General features: G+C 39.4%; 2 pseudogenes; both read left to right on the top strand.

Moving 5' to 3' along the window:
- The first annotated feature begins 7,120 nt into the window (after nucleotides 1-7,120).
- Nucleotides 7,121-8,135, top strand: LOC101435018 (nucleoporin p58/p45 pseudogene; annotated as a pseudogene).
- A 73-nt stretch (nucleotides 8,136-8,208) lies between these two features.
- Nucleotides 8,209-20,531, top strand: part of LOC139440107 (nucleoporin p58/p45-like) — a 35,646-nt pseudogene continuing 23,323 nt past the window's right edge.

The following is a 20,531-nucleotide window of genomic DNA, read 5'->3' as shown; positions in this document are numbered from 1 at the left end:
AGGATGGTTCAACATAAGAAAATCAATTAATGTAATACACCACATAAAAGGCTTGAAAGAAAAAAGTCACACAAGCATATCTATAGATGCTGAAAAAGCATTTGACAAAATACAGCACTCTTTCTTGTAAAAAAAAAAAAACAAACACTGCAAAAGATCAGAACAGATGCAAACTTTCTGAACATGATAAAGGGTATATATGAAAAACCCACAGCTAACATCATTTAAAATGGTGAAATCCTAAAATCTTTCTCTCTAAGATCAGGAACAAGACAAGGATGCTCATTATCACCCCTTCTATTTAACACTGTGTTAGAAGTACTTGCTCAAGCACTGAGGAAAGAACCAGACATAAAAGTCATCCAAATTGGAAAGGAAGAAGTCAAAATTTCAATATTTGCAGATGACATGATCCTATATATAGAAAGCCCTGAAAAATATACAACAAAGCTTCTAGAACTTATAAATGAGTTCAGTAAAGTTGCAGGTTATAAGCTCAATGCACAAAAATCAGTAGCATTTCTGTACACTAATAATGAGCAATCTGAGGAGGAAATAAAAAACAAATACCATTTACAATAGTAAATAAAAAAATCAACTACCTAGGAATAAATTTAGCTAAAGATGTAAAAGACTTATACACAGAAAATTACACAACACTGTTCAAGGAAATCAAAGACCTAAATAAATGGAAGAATATTCCCTGTTCATGGATAGGAAGACTAGATACTATTAAGAGGCCTATCCTACCAAAACTGATCTACAGATTCAATGCAATCCCAATATAAAATCAACACAGCATTTTTTAACACAATAGAAAAACTAGCTATGAAATATATTTGGAAAGGAAAGAGGCCCTGAATAGCCAAAGACATACTGAAAAAGAAAAAATGAAATTGGAGGAATCACACTACCTGACTTCAAAACATACTACAAGGCTACAGTAGTGAAAATGGCATGGTATTGGCACAATGATAGACACAGTGACCCATGGAACCAAACTGAGAGTTCTGATATAGATTCTCATATATATAGTCATCTGATATTTGACAAGGCCACCAAGCCCACTCAACTGGAAGAGAGTGACCTCTTCAACAAATGGTGCATGGAGAACTGGATACCCATATGCATAGAATGAAAGTGGATTGCCATTTCTCACACCATATACAAAAATCAACTCAAAATGTATCAAAGACCTAAATATAAGGCCAAGGCCATAAAGACCTTGGGAAACAATGTAGGGAAGCATCTACATGACCTTGAAATAGGAAATGGCTTCAGGAACTTCACATCCAAAGCACGAGCATCGAAAGAACAAATAGATAAATGGGACTTCCTCAAAATTAACGCCTTTTGCACCTCAAAGGAGTTTGTCAAGAAAGTGAAAAGACAGCCTACCCAATGAGAGAAAATATTTGATAACCATATATCTGGTAGGAAACTAATATCCTGCATATATAAGGAACTCCTATATTTTGAAAATAAAAGGACAACTAGCCCATTTAAGAAAATGGGCAAGAAATTTGAATAGATGCTTCACCAAAGAAAAAATACAAATGGCTAAAAAAGCACATGTAGAAATGCTCAAAATTAGTAGCTATTAGGGAAATGCAAATCAAAACTACAATGAAATACCATCTTACTCCCATGATACTGGTGGCTATCAAAAAAACCCAGAAGACTACAAGTGTTGGAGAGGATGTGGAGAAATGGGAACACCCATCCTCTCCTGGTGGGAATGCAAAAGGATCCAGCCATTCTGGAGGACAGTTTGGTGGTTTTTCAAAAAACTAGCTATAGATTTACTGTATGTCCTAGCAATTCCACTGCTGGGTACATACCCAGAAGAACTGAAAACAAGGACACAAACTGACATATGCACACCAATGTTCATAGCAGCATTGCTCACTATTGCCAAAAGTTGTAATCAACCCAAATGCCCATCAACAGATGAATGGATAAATAAAATGTCTTATTTAAATACAATGGAATACTACTCAGCTATAAAAAGGAATACAGAACAAACACATGGGATAACATGGATAAATCGTAAGGACCTTATCGTGAGTGAAGCAAACGATGCATTGAAGGAAAAATACTACATGACCTTTCTGATATGAAATAAGTAATACAAGCTGTCTCAGATATCTAGAGACTAGATGATAGGCAAGGAAGTTGGGGAGAGAGGAGGGCTGTGAGCTGACACCTACATGGTTGAAATCTATATTAAGTTGGAGATAAGTATTTGTACAGGGAAGGGATAAGATGGGGGCATACAGAAACCTTTGGGGGCACTTTGTGGACTTACTTGAGGGGGGCTAGGTTTGGGAGAATGGGTCTGATGGCCCAAGGAATTGGGGAAAGAGCTTGGGAGAACAGTTGAAAATGGGAGATTGTCAGGTATGTGGTTGAAACTATAATGTTGAGAAAACTCTTTAGAAAATATAGTAAGGAAGGATTACCTGTTTAAGATGCTTAATGAGGGGCATCTGGTACAGGGGAAGACTTCTAGGGAGTGTATGAGTGCTTATTTTGTCATAGTGTGTTACATCATTGGGTAGAGTCCCATACAGTGAGTGTGAAGATGTACCCACAAACTGGGAAGGCCTGATGTTCACAAACAGAGAGAATGGTGTCTCTTGAGAGAATTGGTGGCTCCCAATGTGGTAGGGTGGTCTAGTATGTCAAGCCCTCAGTGTTGTTGCAAATATCTGTGAATCTGGTCCTTCAAGTAGTGAAGACTGATTGTCACTGTGAGCCCTGAGGGGAGAGGGAGAGAGGTATAGAATAGATGGAATCAGGGTAAATGGGGGACAATGGAAATGTTTCCCAAGATCATGAAATGATGGACACAGGACATGTTAAATTACATAAAAAATGTATAAAAGTCTATAGGCTGAAATGTAAACCATAATGTAAAACATAAGGTAACTAAAAATTAGGAAATTGTACAGTCTAAAATATAAACTATAATGTAAACCAAAAAATGGCACTATGTTTGAAAGCTATGTTTCAATATCTGTACATGAGCTGCAGCAAATATAACATGAACAAGTACAAAGATCATTGCAGGGGAAGGGGAGTAAGGGCTTGATGCTGGATATATGGGAGTCCCCTATAGTGTATATGTGAATTACAGTGATCTAAAACTTTTGTGAAGACAAAATTAAAAATTGGAAAAAAAAGAAGAGAAAAGATGTAGACATTGAGGAAGAAATGAAAGAAATTGCCTTGCTACTGTATGTACAGGGCAACACCTATTGCAGTGATGAAAGGCAAAGCATAAAAAACAAAGCTTTTTAATATTATTCATTTTTTAATACCCCAATTAATTTTTACTTTATTTTAGTTTTTCTAAATTAGTATGTATTCTATTTCTAATGTTTAAATCCATCACTATAACGCATTTTCCTATTAATTGAATTTGGCAATATATTAGGCTTCATTTTTGAAGTTTTGGACCACAGAGAGGTTCAACTATGGCATGGGAGGGACATTTGTGTGGGGTGTTATTGATGGGGACACATGTTTAGGAGGGAGTTCTCCAGGGCATATATATAGAGTACAAAAAATGTTTGGATATATGTTGGAGATTTTCATAGTATTTACAATTACAAATGACAACTGAGGGAGTGCTGAGTTTGTAGCCAGGGGAGCGCTATCACATTCCCCAAGGGAATAGCAACAGTCCCCCAAGTGCAATGGCAAAGAGCAACCAAGAAGGATGGTCCAACAATGATCCCTTGATACTGATGACTATGTTTATGAGCCTGTGTGCCTGAAATATGACCTAGGCCTAGAGCGGCAGGGTGCCTAAGAGTTGCCTCTTGAGAGCCTCCATGTTATTCATATAAGGCCACTCTGCTGTAAGCCAAACTCAGCATGTAAATGCATTACATTCCCTCCACCCCCACCCCCAGCATGGGACATGACTCCCAGTGATGAGCATCCCTGGTGCAGAGGCATTACTTCCAAGCACCAGCTTGTGATATAACTAGAAAAAGACCTTGAATAAAATGGTCAACTCAGACCAGCAGACTATCTCAGCCTACATGTAGGATCAAGTGTTAAAAACTTCCTTTTGGCCTTGAATAAAAGGGGGAAATGGTAAAGACAAATGAGTTTATATAGCTAAGAGTCTCCAAAAAGAGTCAGGAGATAACCAGAGAGGTTGCACTTATGCATGCCTCAGCAGGAAACCAGTGACAGCCAAAGTAGATACAACCCCAGGTACTGAGGGCTACAGATACCCTACAGATTCTATGGTCACGGCAAATGATTCTGGAATTCAGAGCCATGTCAGTTGACCCTTTGGAATTTGTGTTCCTAAGTGTGATGTAGTTGGATTCAGATGTGACCTTTCTATACATTCCTCTTCTGTCACTTTTACTGAACCTGTGCTTGGCACTAGGTTTGGTGTATACTCAGGAGACTTGGATCTCTCGACTATTCATGTGCCAGCTGGGCCCTGAGCCGCAGCAGACTTGCCACCCCTACCCTCTGGTTCATTGTACTTACCCAGGCCAACTAACTAGGAGGTGAAGATGGTAAACCACCATACCAGGGAACCGAGAGTGCCTAAAACTGCAAGCAGGGGAATTTCATCCATCAATGCAAAATATATGGGAACCTCATACATTTTTTAATGTAATAATTTTTGTGATCTATGTTCTTTTTTAAAAAATGAAAAAAAAATTTAAATGTCAACATTTCTAAATAAGGCAAAAACGTGGGCATCACATCCTTTCAATGTCATTGGCCCACCAGAGGATTATTATTATTATTATTTTGTATATAACTTAGCCTTTTTTCCTACTATATTTTTAATGCTACTTTCAAAAAATATAAGAGGTTCCCATTTGCAGCCCACCCCCCTGACCCCACTCCTCCCACATCAACAACCTCTTTCATCATTGTGGCACATTCATTGCATTTGGTGAATACATTTTGGAGCACTGCTGCATGACATTACATTATAGTTTACTCTCCCCCAGTACATTCAGTGGGTTATAGCAGGATATATAATGTCCAGCATCTGTCCCTGCAATATCATTTAGGACAACTCTAACTCCTAAACATGCCCCCACATGACATCTCTTCTTCCCTCTCCCTCTCCTCTGCAACTACCATGGCCACTTTCTCCACATCAATGCTAGTTTCTTCAATTACTAGTCATAATAGTTCTATAGTGGAATACCAGTAAGTCTACTCTAATCCATATTTTATTCCTCCATCCTGTGGACCCTGGGATGGTGATGTCCACTGCACCTCTGTATTGAGAGAGGATTTAGATTCCACATGGTTGATGGATGCGATTGTCCTGCTTGCAGATATAGGCACTCTTGGTTCCCTGGTGTGGTGGTTGACAATCTTCACCTCCCTGTTAGCTGACCTGGGTAAGTGCAACAAACTGGAGATTAGGAGTTGCAACTCTGCTGAAATAATTTTTCTTACAACACTTTCTTCCTAATATGGTACAGAGGTGCCATCTCTTCACTAATAGGGCCAGGAAAATGTGCCAATGACACAGTGGAGCCCACCGTATGCTGGAGAAGAAAGCATAGGTTTGAATGCCCATGGATCTGGAACATCAACTTTAAGGAACAACCATGGTGCACATTGATTTTATGTCACACTTCCTATTTCTGAATAGTGACACCCCCTCAGAGCCCACCCACATCCCTCCTCCAAATGGGCAGGACCCCTATTCAACTGGTGCCTCCTTTATAGTTAGTTCTCTTGGTGCATGGCAGAAGGGGCATAGTCTGATTATCTATCTCACCTACTTCTGCATGGTAAGGGAGGATGCTGGGTAATTCTTTAATGCAAAGGAATTCCTCCAAGGTAGGAAAGCCTGATGCTGATTGAAATGACATAAAAAAGATTATATTTGATGCCACAACCTGCTGGCTTAGATGTAAGTTTCCTTTGAGCAAATGTCCCAGTTAGCCTTGCCTTGGATTTAATTGCAACTTGAAATGCCTGTACCTCCAAACAGTTTGGCTAAAAGCTGCCCTTAGTTTCTCTGAATGGCCCATTCTGCTTTTTCTCCAATCGGCCCTTGCCACTTCTGCTTTTCTTGCCATATATTTTGAAACTTCCAGCCCCCAGAATCTATGGGAAAGACCTGCCCCTCCTCTTTGGATCACAAAAACAGCAAAAACCCAGGACCCGCATGTGTTTCTTCTTGCCAGACCCACCCCCAGTCCCATACTTGATCCTCTGTTAGGTAAATCCAGTGAACTCCTCCATAACCCTTGTTCTCTCTTCTCCCTCTCCAGGGCCTTTGATCTAACAAAGCTATCCTTTAATGCATTCTCCACTGGCTGGCTATTTGTGCTTTTATCTATCTCATTACCCAAACATAACATCCAAACATTGATGCCTTTGGGCAGCATTCTTCAACTCACCCCCACAAAAATAGCTATTGACCTTGCAGGTGCAAAGTTGTTTGCACAGTGAATGGTGCATGCAACTCCTGCAGCCTTCTGTATCCCCCAGGACCTAGCAAAGGATGAGTGCCTGTAGTTCAGACAACTGTCAGTGTGTTTTCTCTCCCTAATGAGGGTTTGTGTTTCACTGTTTGTGACATGAGCAAAATAGTGGGTGCCATGGCGGCTGGCAGGCACAGGAATGATCAGGCTGAGTTCCTTGGAGCACAACAAAGGAAAGTCTATAATGATGACTGGGGCTGGACATGCTTTGGGCTGGAGGGAGGAGGTTGAAGAATCATCACATTCATATTTCAGCCACCTGAAAGTGCAGGACAAAAACCACTTCCCCTAATTACTGTCTCCTCTTTTGTATGTCAAGTCCATGGGATAGGCTAACATTCTTTGTGAGAGGCAATCTGTGCTGTTCTCTGTGAGTATACAGGGAGACTTGGTCTCTAAATTCTAGGATTCAGAATTAGATTTGAGAAGAAAATACACACACAAAAGAAAAAAAAGAAAGAAAAAGAAAAAACATGAAAAACAAAAACAAAAAGCAAATACAGCCACATTAAAATATTTGCAAATATGCTGCTGCGAGACATTTATACAGGTTGAAACTTTATGGGGCAACTTGAAGAGAAAGAGGAAGGAGGTGGGCTCCCAAAACAAGATCAAATTCACCCAAGATGACTTATTGGGAGGAGTTTTTAGCAGCAGTTTTGGAAAAGAGGGTAGAGAGAAGACAGGGTAGGATTCCACACATAAAAGCATGGGAGGGCTGCCCACCAGGTCTGGCCTGGGCAAGAGTGATTCTTCCAGGTCTGACTCCATTCTGAGACTACAGGAGGGCCCAGACCAGTCTCAGCTTGTGGACCAGGCAGGGCACAGGTTTCAGGTGTGTCCATAGGTTTCTCCTTTGGCACCCAGATGCTGGGCTCCACCACCATGGCCATCTGTGGGAGCAGGACAGTCAGTGGCTTCTCCTTTAGGATGGGGCCTCTAGGAATCCTTCTATGGGGTTTGATTTTGAAACTCTTGGAAGCGCTGCAACCCCAGCAACTACATCTGTTCCTTCAGGTGGTTTTGGAACAGGGCTATTTGGATCTACACCTGCCACTCTAAGAGGCATAAATATAGAAATGGCAAGAACTATAACTACAGGATTAACTCTGAGAAAGGCTGCCACTATATCTAAATCTACAACAGGTTTCAGTTTAGTGTTCAGTAAGCCTGCAGCATTTGCCACACCATTTGTTCTACCTATTACTTCTGCCTCAGCTAGTGGTCATATTCTTTCACCTGCTCTGACATCAACTCCAGCAGCTCCTACAGGATTTACTCTAAATAACAACAGCTACAACTATCACTGGATCAACAGGGCCTTTCTTTAGGGGGAGCCTTCACTGATTTGAGAGGTTCATTTTTCCAGAGCACAAATACAGCAGTATCAGGACTTAGACTGCCCTAGGCTTGACTTTTGGGAGCACCTGCAGCTACTTGAACTGCAGGCAATGAAGATCTTGGTAATAGATATTTTAGTAGCTCATCAGATAAAAAGAGTGATAAAACAAGAACAAATAAAGCACTGAAGGATGAAAATCTACCCCGTCACCTGCCAAGATGTTGAAAATCTCTCAAAATTAGTAAAGAAGCAAAAACAAATTGAAGGGAAGTGATTGTGGCTCAAGTATTTGGGTGCCTGCCTACCATATGGGAGGTTCCAAGTTCCATTCCTGGTGCCTCCTAAGGAAGACAAGCAGGACAATGAGTTGACATGAGGGGCTTGCATGGCAAGCTGACACAATAAGATGATGCAATGAAGAGACACAGCAAGGAAACACAATGAGAGACACAAGCCAGGAGTGGATGTGGCTTAAGTGATTGTGTGCCTCCCTCCTACATGGGAGCTCCTGGGTTCAGTTCCTAGGTGCCTCCTAAAATAGAGGACAAACAGAAAGCAGACAGTGAGTGTGCACAATAAGGGGGAAAGAAATGAATAAAAAAATAAAAATAAATTTCAAAAAATTTTCAAGAAGAAATTAGAATTCTTCAAAAGCAATGTTTAAACTACAAGAAGATATTGAAAATAGAAATTGCTCTGGAGTTGAAGAATGCTGAAATAGCTTTAAGAACACAGAAAACACCACCTGGACTTCAAATGAAAATACAGCTCCTGCTAGTACTTTAGAATTGTGTGTCATATTCTGACTTTTGAGGTAGAGATTCAGCAGTACAGATAGATTGAAGAACTAGAAAACCATCTTACCATTCAAGCAAATAAGTCACATATAACTCCTCAAGATTTGTCAATGGCCCTGCAGAAAATTTATTCAACATTTGTAGCTTTGTCTGCTCATCTTCAGTCTATTTATGAAAATCAAAAGGTGCTCAAAGAAAAGTACCCACAGGAAAATATTCTTGGGAGATATTATAGATGTGCTTAAAGCCAGTCAAGGAGAAGCCAAGAAGTGGTAGAGAGCTTCCAGAGATACTACTGGATCTGTCTTTTTCAGCAACATGCCAAACACAGCAGCCATTAACATGGCTAAAATGCTTACATGGAAGCTGCAGTCTGCTAGAGGGCCACAACCATCTCTGGGAATGAGTTTTGCAATTCCAGTCAGCTCAGATATTGACATTGGCTTGAAATCAAGTGGCTTAGGTTCTTCAAACCTTGGAGGATTTGGAACTAGTTCTGGTTTTGGAAACAGTACAACAGAGGCTTCTACATTTGGATTTGGAGCAACAAATAAACCCCCAGGAAGTCTTTGTGTGGGCTTTAGCAGCTTAAGTACATCTGGGTTTAACTTCAGCAATCCTGGCTGCATGGCTTCAGCTGGTTTGACATTTTGGGTGTCCAATCTGCCTCTTCAGGTTTTGAAACAGGAGGACAGTTCTTTCAGTTGAAGAAAACTCCTGCTGGAAACAAAGGAAGAAAAAGATGTGTTAAGAGAATCTATAGCAGCATTGTTCATTTTGCATCTATTTTTCTAAAATGTATGCAGTAATTTAATATCATCCCAGGAAAAACAGTTTTTCTATTTTCCCTACTCTGGAATTTGAACTTTGTTCACAGTTACCATGTTGAACTGCTTTTATCTTGTAAATGTAAAACCCACTTGTATATTTTTTGTTTATTTTGAGTGTCAGTGTAAAAGATATTCTGATTACATCATTGATTGACTAGTAAAACCTACTATTTAAGCTACTGTTGATAGCAATGTTTGTGTGTTTTTTAATAAGGCTTCTACTATGTGAATATATGTGCATTCATTTCTTATACAGATAGTAGGGACTCTAGGTCTATAATAGAATCAGTTTGTTCTGATTGAATGAAGAATCAGATTGAAGATTCTTGTTTCTGACAAAGGCCATTTATTTGATCTCCAGTGCAGAGCATCTTGTGAATATGCTTGTAAATATATACAGAATAACATACACAATTGTGTGTGTATATAAAGCATATATTTGCAGACCTATGGCTCTTGCCCCGCACTATTCCCCTTTTCTAAGAGAATTCAATTTTTCACCTTTCAATTTAAAAATGCTCATTGCCTATTAAATGAGCTATAGAGGTATCATGAGTTTGCAGTTGTTTGCTTGAAGACTTGGTATGTGACCAACTCAGCTTCATTGCCAGAGACTTTTCTAGTTTTGTTTTCACCTTAATTTTTTTTAAGATTAATTTATTTATTTTTCCCCCTCCTCTTCCTCATGCCCTGTTATTTTTGCTGTCTGTGTTGTCACCTCTTCTCATTTTCTCCCCTCTAGCATTCTATCCTGGAGACTTCTGATGTGGAGAGAGGTTTCCATCAAATGGCACCACCTCAGGTCCTGGTTTCTGCTTCACTTCATGTTGACTCTCCTCTTGTCTCTCTTTTGATGTGTCATTATCTTGCTGTGTGACTCACTTGCATGGGGCACTGGCTCACCATGCAGGCACTTGTGAGGGCATTGCCTTGCTATATAGGCAGTAAGCCTGTAAAAATTTCTTTTTTAACTGGAGGTCTCAGGGATCGAACCAAGGTCCTACTATATGGTAGGTAGAAGCTCTGTCACGTGAGCCACATCTACTTCCACTCCACCTTAACTTTTAGCAGCTACTCCAAATGAGGAATGTTGTGAAATGGGTGAAACAGATTGTAACAACATTTATTATCCTATGTATCCTCATATTGTTTATATGAAGTGTTTTTTTATATCCGAGATGGACTTTCAGGAGTACCTTTGAACTCCAGGCTGGTGTTCTGGGGGTAAAGAGCTACTTTGTTATAGGTCAGTTGATATCGACACCAAATGGAGAGTCTTAGAAACCTCTTAATGTCTTAAGTGTTTAATATAGAATAGAGAAACTATATAGTCTTTAAAAATATTTTTAGCATTTTTTAGTTTAGCAAATATAAACAAACCCATTTTTGTTTTGTGTGTGTGTGTTTTTTGGCTTTTATAAAAGGTATTTATTTGGGGTAGAAGCTTACAGTTACCAGGCCATAAATCAAAAGTTACTTCCCTCACCAAAATCTGTTACCATGTGTTGGAGCAAGATGGCTGCCAACATCTGCCAGGAGTTCACGTTTCCTGGGTTCCTTTTCTCCCAGGGCTTGTTTCACTCTAGGTATGTTGCCCTGCTCTCTCCACTAGGCCAGTTGTAGACTATCAAGCAACTGGCTCTGTCTCTCTCCCCAGGGCTCAAGTCTCTCCAGACTCAGCTGTTTTGATCCCCTGTGTGCTTACTTCCTGGGCTCAAACTCAAAAGTCCCTCCTCTTATTCCCTGTTTTAACAGTGAATAAAGTTTCAGGTAATAATTCATAAGCTTGTCAAGGTGTGCATCTGTTTAAAATTTGTGTATATTAGTATTAGAAGTGAAGCAGTGTGGGTACAAAAAGAGAGAGCTTTGAAAGAGAACTGCCTTAGCCATGATTCCAGAGAAACCACAAGATAAACCTATTTATCTTTTGAGTACAGTTTTCAGATGGAATGTGCACATGGAATGTCATTGAAAATGGTTAATGTTTTTATAGAAGGTTTTGTACAAAATGTACATCAAGTGAATATTTTCAGAATCATTTTCACCAAGGCACATTTTTTTTCTAAAATACTACTACTTAATATATATTTAAGTATAATGTTAGTAGGGTTTGATTATAAAGGTGTTGTCAAATCTGTTTTATTTTTTTGCATTTTACCATGATTGGCCTTCTTAAATCAAAATTTATGTGCCTTTTTGTATTAATATATAGAAAGTTATTTTTTTCTGAGCACTAAACTTGCTTTTATTCATGTATACTTCTCTAATACTATAGTCCCCAAATCCAGATTTTGGAAAAGTTTGGAAAAGGTGTGATTTTCTGTTTTGAATTACTGACAGAATTAAGTAAACAGTCTTATAAAATTTTAAAAAAGGACACTTCATTTTGCTATAAAAATCTGAACATCTATATTTATTGTTTATTTTTCTTTAGATATTTTACATTTTAATATGTTGACCCAATGGGAATTTTGTAACTGATTACTTCATCACAGGAGTTTAAATGAGTTGTCATTGTCATCATTGATTTCACTTTGTCCAGAACTATTATTATGTAAACAGTAAAATTTGTGTCAGTTTCTTTGAATCTGAAAAAAAAAAAAAAAACTTGGGAGGTGACACAATGGCCACATGTACTTGTATGGTGAAGACATTTTGGGCCAAGAATAAAAAAAGAGGAGGCTGGAGAAACCAGGGTAAGGACTAAGAGGTGACACAAATTACTGATAGATTCTGAGGATGAGGGTAATATTTTATTTTGCAAACTCAGGAAAGGAGATAATTCTCCTCCCAAGTCCTGTCTCTGTGTTCATGTACTCATAATTTTATGTTAAGCAGCTCTTATTGATGTCTCTTTTGGATCTTTCCTTCGCAGAAGAGAAGGATTAGTTCAACTAATGCAGACACTGTGTAAGGAAGTAAGTTCTCCAAGGGCAGGAGGAGTTCTTCCCTTTTTATATCACTTACAGCCCACCAGGAATCCAAGGCTTACCCTCTGTTTTAGAAGCAGATCTTGAAAAGGAGGTGCTCATATATAGCTGGTGGGAAGGCAGTAGCAGGTGGGGTCCCACGTCCTAGCAGGGCTATATCTTGGAGTCACAGAACTGGACATCACCTTTTTATCATCCTTTGAATTCCTGCTGAGACAACCTCCCCTCTTCCAAGGCAGCATGGAGGCCTCTGATGGAACCCCCAGGGTAAGTGAAGCAACAAAGAGCTCAGGATTAATGTTGCAAAGCAGCCCCTCCCTAAACTACAATTGTTCTTCTTTTTTTTTTTTTATTTTTTATTTTTTATTGACTTTGTAATAATATTACATTAAAAATATATATGTGAGGTCCCATTCAACCCCACCCCCCCACCCCCCCTCTCCCGCCCCCCAACAACACTCGTTCCCATCATCATGACACATCCATTGGATTTGGTAAGTACATCTTTGGGCACCTCTGCACCTCATATACATTGGTTCACATCATGGCCCATACTCTCCTCTATTCCATCAAGTGGGCCCTGTGAGGATTTACAATGTCCGGTGATTACCTCTGAAGCACCATCCAGGGCAGCTCCATGTCCCGAAGACGCCTCCACCTCTCATCTCTTCCTGCCTTTCCCCATACCCTTTGTCCATTATGTCCACTTTTCCCAATCCAATGCCACCTCTTCTATGTGGACAATGGATTGGTTGTGTCCATTGCACCTCTATGTCAAGAGGAGGCTCAGATTCCACATGGATGCTGGATGCAATCCTCCCATTTTCAGTTGTAATCACTCTAGGCTCCATGGTGTGGTGGTTGTCCTTCTTCAACTCCATCTTAGCTGAGTGTGGTAAGTCCAATAAATCAGATTGTAGGTGCTGGAGTCTCTTGAGGCTCAGGATCTGGCTATCACATTGTCAGTCCAGAGATTCAAATCCCCTAAATATATCTTAAACCCCAACATTAACTGCACCTCCAGCACATTAGCATGAAAGTCTTATGAAGGGAGATCCCATCTGAGTCCAGATTCATCACACATAAACACCATTTCCAAAGAGGGGCCATCTGCCCTGGTAGTTAACCCCATCGGCCATGACCATAACTCCCATGGGTCTCTTTAGCCCTCAAAGGAACCAATATCTGGGGGTTGTATCTGCTTTATCTGTCTCTCTGACTCTGCTCAGTTGTGCATGAGGGCAAACCTTCTGCCAGCCTCCAGACTCTTTTTTAGAAACTCGTAGCCATATAAACTCATTTCTCCTTTCCATTTCCCCCTTACTTTAGGTCAAACAGCATTTTAAAGTCATGGTATTTTATGTAGACATGGATATTCTGCTGATCCGCATTGAACCTTCCGTATAAGGTCATTTTCCAGTTGCATCATCAGTTGGTAGTTGATAGTGGTCCCTCGTTGCCAGGGAGGCTCATCCCCGGGTGTCATGTCCCACACTGGGGGGAAGGCATTGCATTTACATGCTGAGTTTGGCTTCGAGACTGGCCACATTTGAGTAACATGAAGGCTGACAGGAGGAAATTCCCAGGCACAATGTTGCTCTAGGCCTTGTTCTTATTTTAGGTTTATCAGCTCACAAGCATAGTCATTAGCATCAGGGGCTCACTGTTGAACCCTCACTCCCTCCCGGTCCCCGCCACTGTACCTGGGAGACTGTCGCTGCTCCCCTAGGGACCACGACAGAGCACCACTGGCCAGGAACCCAGTACCCCCCCTGCTGTGGTTTTTAATTGTTGCCACTATGAGTATATCCAAACATTACCATGCACCCTGGACATATGTTCTGTACAGCTCCCTGTCAGTCATATATCACCTGTCATTGGTATCCCATACCAGTATCCCTCCATTGCCATTGTTGAAACACTCTGTGATCCAGAACTCCCCGAAATTTGAAGCCCAATATAATGTCATGATCCCTTACTAGGGAATGGCATATAGTGATGAGTTTAAAGGATAGATAAAGAACTTGGATAAAGTTAGATAAAGAACTTAGATAAAGAATGTTGACTTGAAAAAATTCCACATCCTATTTTTTTCTTTTTTTTTTTTTTCCCCCCCCTAATTATTCAGCTTTTCTTCACAGGAGTCCTAGACCACAGCAATGTATATATATAATATACAGCACTCCCACACATCCACCAGAAAACCTTTTCCCTTCCACAGTGATACTCTTACGCCCTATTCATATCATATTTACTTAAAGTGATGTACAGAGTCTGAGACATTAGCTTTCTAACAAGGTGACATCTGTGCTTACATTATGGTGCATACTTTAGGATACACAGTTCTTTACATTTTTAGTTATCCTATGTTTTACATTATGGTTTACATTATCAGTCTGTCATCTCCTATATGTTATGGTGTAATATTACATGTTTTATATCCATCTTTGTGTACTCTCAAGAAACTCCTCTCTTACCCCCCATTTACTTTGGTTCCACACATTTAACGTCCATTTTCCCTTCCACCTTGGTGCCCTCAGTGATAGCCAACCTCCGTTTCCTGAGGAGCCACTTCCAGAGATAGATGGAATAGTGTTCAGGGCCTAACTTGCTCAACTGCCCCAATGCCCTGGGAGCCACCCTTTCTCTCGAGGGATACAGTTCCCTCTATTGGATGGCATTAGTCCTCCCCAGGATGTGGGTCCACCCCCACTCTCACTACTTGGGTTTCTACCCCATGGTGTCACCCACTCTGGCAGAATGAGCATTTAGACATTCCCCAGGAGCCCGTCCTGCATCAGACCCTCCCCTCCGAGCATTCTAAACAGGTAACCCTCTTTATTATATTTTGATATGATTTTCTCGGCATTTTACTCTCCATCAACACCTGACCCTCTCCTGGTTCGTATGCTACCCCTCCCTCCCCCCACTTTTGGGCAACGTTACCCATCTGTCCCTCCCCAGCCACCCTCAAACCCGCAAAGCCCCAAGCAAAGGCAACCCCTTGCCCCCCTTTTATCTCTTCTTTGTGTTCATACTTACCACCATCTCGTCTTAAATTCCACCCCTGCAGACATCGGCTCATATCCTTCCTCCACCCTCCGATTTCCTGCAAGCCTATCGTTCAGTCTCTTGCTATCTAGGGCAGCTTGTTTATTTCATATCATTGAGGTCATGTAGTATTTGTCCTTCAATGTCTGGGTTGCTTCACTCAACATAAGGTTCTCAAGATTCATCCATGTTATCACATGTGTTTGTAGTGTGTTTGTTCTTACAGCCGAGTAGTATTCCATTGTGTGTATATACCACATTTTATTGATCCACTCGTCTGTTGATGGGCATTTGGGTTGATTCCAACTTTTGGCAATAGTGAACAATGCTGCTATGAACATTGGTGTACATATATTGGTTTGTGTTCTTGTTTTCAGTTCTGCTGGGTATATTCCCAGCAGTGGTATTGCTGGGTCATATGGCAAATCTATGGCTAGTTTTTTGAGAAACCGCCATACTGTTCTCCAGAATGGTTGGATCCTTCTGCATTCCCACCAGCAGTGGATGAGTGTTCCCCTTCCTTCACATCCTCTCTAGCACTTGTATTCTTCTGTTTTTTTCATAGCTGCCAACCTTATGGGTGTAAGATGGTATCTCATTGTGGTTTTGATTTGCATTTCCCTGATAGCTAGAGATTTGGAACATTTTTTCATGTGCTTTCTTGCCATTTGTATTTCTTCTTCAGAGAAGTGTCTGTTTAAGTCTTTTTCCCATTTTTTAAATGGGTTGTTTATCTTTTTATTTTCAAGATATAGGAGTTCTTTATATATGCAAGTTATAAGTTTCTTATCAGATATATGATTGCCAAATATTTTCTCCCACTGTGTGGACTCCCTTTTTACTTTCTTGACAAACTCCTTTGAGGTGCAGAAGGCTTTAATTTTGAGGAAGTCCCATTTATCTATTAGTTCTTTTGCTGCTCGTGCTTTTGGTGAGATATTCATAAATCCATTACCTATTACAAGGTCCTGTAGATGTTTCCCTACACTGCTTTCTAAGGTTTTTATGGTCTTGGCTCTTATATTTAGGTCTTTGATCCATCTTGAGTTAATCTTTGTATAAGGTGTGAGATGGTAATCCTCTTTCATTCTTCTACATATGGCTATCCAGTTCTCCAGACACCATTTGTTGAATAGGCCACTCTCTCCCAGTTGAGAGGGTTTGGTGGCTTTATCGAATATTATGTGGTTGTATATGTGAGGTTCTATATCAGAGCTTTCAATTCGATTCCATTGGTCTATATGTCTCTCCTTATGCCAATACCATGCTGTTTTCACCACCGTAGCTTTATAGTATGTTTTGAAGTCAGGTAGTGTGATTCCTCCAATTTCGTTTTTCTTTTTCAGTATGTCTTTGGCTATTCGGGGTCTCTTTCTTTTCCAAATAAATTTCATAGTTAGTTTTTCTAGTTCCTTAAAGAAGGCTGCATTGATTTTTATTGGGATTGCATTGAATGTGTAGATCAATTTTGGTAGGATAGACATCTTAATAATGTTCACTCTTCCTATCCATGAACAAGGAATAGTCTTCCATTTATTTAGGTCTTCTTTGATTTCCTTGAACAATCTTGTATAGTTCTCAGTGTATAAGTTCTTTACCTCTTTAGTTAAATTTATTCCTAAGTATTTGATTTTTTTATTTACTATTGTGAATGGTATTGTTTCTTGATTTCCTCCTGATCTTGCTCATTATTGGTGTACAGAAATGCTACTGATTTTTGTGCATTGATCTTATAACCTGCGACTTTACTAAACTCATTTATGAGTTCTAGAATCTTTGTTGTAGATCTCTCAGGGTTTTCTATGTATAGGATCATGTCATCTGCAAATAATGAGATTTTGACTTCTTCCTTTCCAATTTGAATGCCTTTTATTTCTGGTTCTTGCCTCAGTGCTCGAGCAAGTACTTCTAAGACAATGTTAAATAGGAGCAGCGACAGTGGGCATCCTTGTCTTGTTCCTGAGTTTAGAGGGAAGGAGTCTAGGATTTCTCCATTGTAAACAATATTGGCTTTAGGTTTTTCATATATACTCTTTATCATGTTCAAAAAATTTCCTTGTATTCCAATCATTTGGAGTGTTTTTATCAAGAAAGGGTGCTGTATTTTGTCAAATGCTTTTTCTGCATCAATAGATATAATCATGTGATTTTTTTCCTTCAATCTGTTTATATGGTGTATTACGTTGATTGATTTTCTTATGTTGAACCATCCTTGCATACCTGGGATGAATCCCACTTGGTCGTGGTGTATAATTCGTTTAATGTGTTGTTGAATACGATTAGCAAGTATTTTGTTAAGTATTTTTGCGTCTAGGTTCATTAGAGAAATTGGTCTGTAATTTTCCTTTCTTGTGATGTCTTTGTTTGGCTTTGGTACTAGGGTAATGTTGGCATCATAGAAGGAGTTGGGTAATGTTCTTTCTGTTTCGATGGTTTGGAATAGTTTCAGCAGGATTGGTGTCAGTTCTTTCCAGAATGTTTTGTAGAATTCACCTGTGAAGCCATCTGGCCCTGGGCTCTTCTTAGTTGGGAGATTTTTAATAACTGATTCTATCTCTCTGCTTGTGATTGGTTTGTTAAGATCATCAATTTCTTCTTTTGTCAATATGGGCTGTTTATGTGTTTCTAGGAATTTGTCCATTTCCTCTAGATTGTCTTTTTTGTTGGAATATAGTTTTTCAAAATATCCTCTTATGATAGTCTTTATTTCTGTGGGGTCAGTGGTGATATCGCCTTTCTCATTTCTTATTTTGTGTATTTGCATCTTCTCTCTTTTTTTCTTTGTTAGTGTTGCTAAAGGTTTGTCAATTTTGTTAATCTTCTCAAAAAACCAGCTCTTGGTCTTGTTTATCTGTTCAAGTGCTTTCTTATTTTCTATTTCGTTTAGTTCTGCTCTTATCTTTGTTATTTCCTTCCTTCTTCTTCCTGTTGGGTTACTTTGTTGTTGTTTTTCTAATTCCTTCAAATGTGCAGTTAGTTCTTCAATTTTTGCTCTTTCTTCTTTTTTGATATATGAATTTATGGCTATAAACTTCCCTCTCAGTACTGCTTTTGCTGCATCCCATAAATTTTGGTATGTTGTGTTATCATTATCATTTGTTTCAAGGTAGTCATTGATTTCTTTTGAGATTTCCTCTTTGACCCACTGTTTTTCTAAGAGTGTGTTGTTTAATTTCCAAATCGTGGTGTGAAATCTGGGCTTCTTTCCCTTGCAAATCTCCAGCTTGACTCCACTGTGGTCAGAGATAATGTTTTGTATGATTTCAATCTTTCTGAATTCGTTCAGCCTTTCTTTGTGGCCTAGCATATGATCTATCTTGGAGAATGATCCATGTGTGCTTGAGAAAAATGTATATCCTGCTGTGTTTGGGTGTAGCGATCTATATATGTCTATTAGATCGAGCTCCTCTAATATACTATTCAGATGTTTTGTTTCTTTGGTGATTCTCTTTTGAGATGTTCTGTCCAGAGTTGATAGTGGTGTATTAAAATCCCCCACTATAATTGTAGATGTATCTATTCTTTCACTTAGTTTTTCCAGCGTTTGCCTGACGTATTTAGAGGCACCCTTGTTAGGGGCATAGATATTTATGATTGTTCGATCTTCTTGACAGATTTTCCCTTGGACTAAAATGTAGTATCCTTCTTTGTCTCTCACAATTGTTTCACATTTAAAGTCTATTTTGTCTGATATTAATATAGCTACTCCTGCCTTTTTTTGGTTATTGTTAGCTTGTATGATTGTTTTCCAGCCTTTCACTTTCAATCTCCATGCGTCTCTGGGTCTAAGATGTGTCTCTTGTAGACAGCATATGGATGGGTCATATTTCCTTATCCAATGTCCCAGTCTGAATCTTTTGATAGGTGAGTTTAATCCATTGACATTCAGTGTTATTACTATCAAGGAATTATTTGTGTTAGCCATACTTTGATTGGATTTGTGTTTGTCATATTTTGTTTGTATATTTTGTCTTTTTTGTTGTTGTTGTTGGTCTTATACTCTCCTCCAACTTTGCCTTTCCTGTTTTTTCCTTTCTTCCTGCAGCACTCCCTTTAGAATTTCTTGAAGGGGAGGTTTCTTGTTGGTATACTCTTTCAGTTTCTGTTTGTCTGCAAATATTTTGAACTCTCCATCATATTTGAATGCTAGTTTAGCTGGATAAAGTATTCTTGGTTGGAAATTTCTTTCCCTTAGTACCTTGACTATATCATACCACTGTTTTCTTGCCTCCATGGTTTCAGAAGAGAAATCAGCACTTAATCTAATTGAGCTTCCCTTGTATGTGATGGTTTTCTTTTCTCTTGCTGCTTTTAGGATTTTCTCTTTGTCTTGAGCATTGGATAATTTGACAAGTATATGTCTTGGGGTGGGCCTGTTGGGGTTTATGACTTGTGGAGTGCGCTGTGCTTCTTGGATATGTACATCTGTCTCTTTCAGTAGATTTGGGAAGTTTTCAGCCATTATTTCCTGCAACACTCTTTCTGACCCCTTTCCCTTCTCTTCACCTTCTGGAATGCCTATAATACGTATGTTTGAGCGTTTTGCATTGTCATTCAGGTCCCTAAATCCTAATTGGATTTTTCCTATCTTCTTATTGACCCCTTCTATTATCTGTTTGATTTCTGATGTACTGTCTTCCACATCACTAATTCTCTGCTCTGTCTCTTCTAGTCTGCTGATATTTGCTGCAAGTGTATTTTTGATTTCTTGAACTGTGGTGTTCATTCCCATCATATCTGTTATGTTTTTGCGTATGTCTGCAATTTCCCCTCCAAGTGATGTCTTCATGTTGTTAACCTCTTTCATTACTGCATCAAATTTGTCGGTGATAAATGTTCTGAGATCTTTCATTGCTTGTGCCAAGTTTTGCTCCCCTTCGTGATTATTGGTTTGTTGATTGGGTTCAGCCATGTTTTCCTGATTATTGGTTTGGTTCGTAGATTTTTGTTGCTTTCTGGTCATCTCTTTATTTTGACGAATTTAATCAGTTCCTTAGCTTCTTTGTCTGCTCTTGGAGGTTAATTAGTTGTTATTTTTGCACAGGTGTTATATCTTCTCTTTGTCACTTTTTTCTTCTTCTTCTAGT

This window comes from Dasypus novemcinctus, chromosome 2, assembly GCF_030445035.2.
Source record: "Dasypus novemcinctus isolate mDasNov1 chromosome 2, mDasNov1.1.hap2, whole genome shotgun sequence".
NCBI classification, from domain to species: domain Eukaryota; kingdom Metazoa; phylum Chordata; class Mammalia; order Cingulata; family Dasypodidae; genus Dasypus; species Dasypus novemcinctus.
The sequence above is the reverse complement of the archived record's forward strand: the minus strand, read 5'-3'. Positions and strand labels throughout refer to the sequence as shown.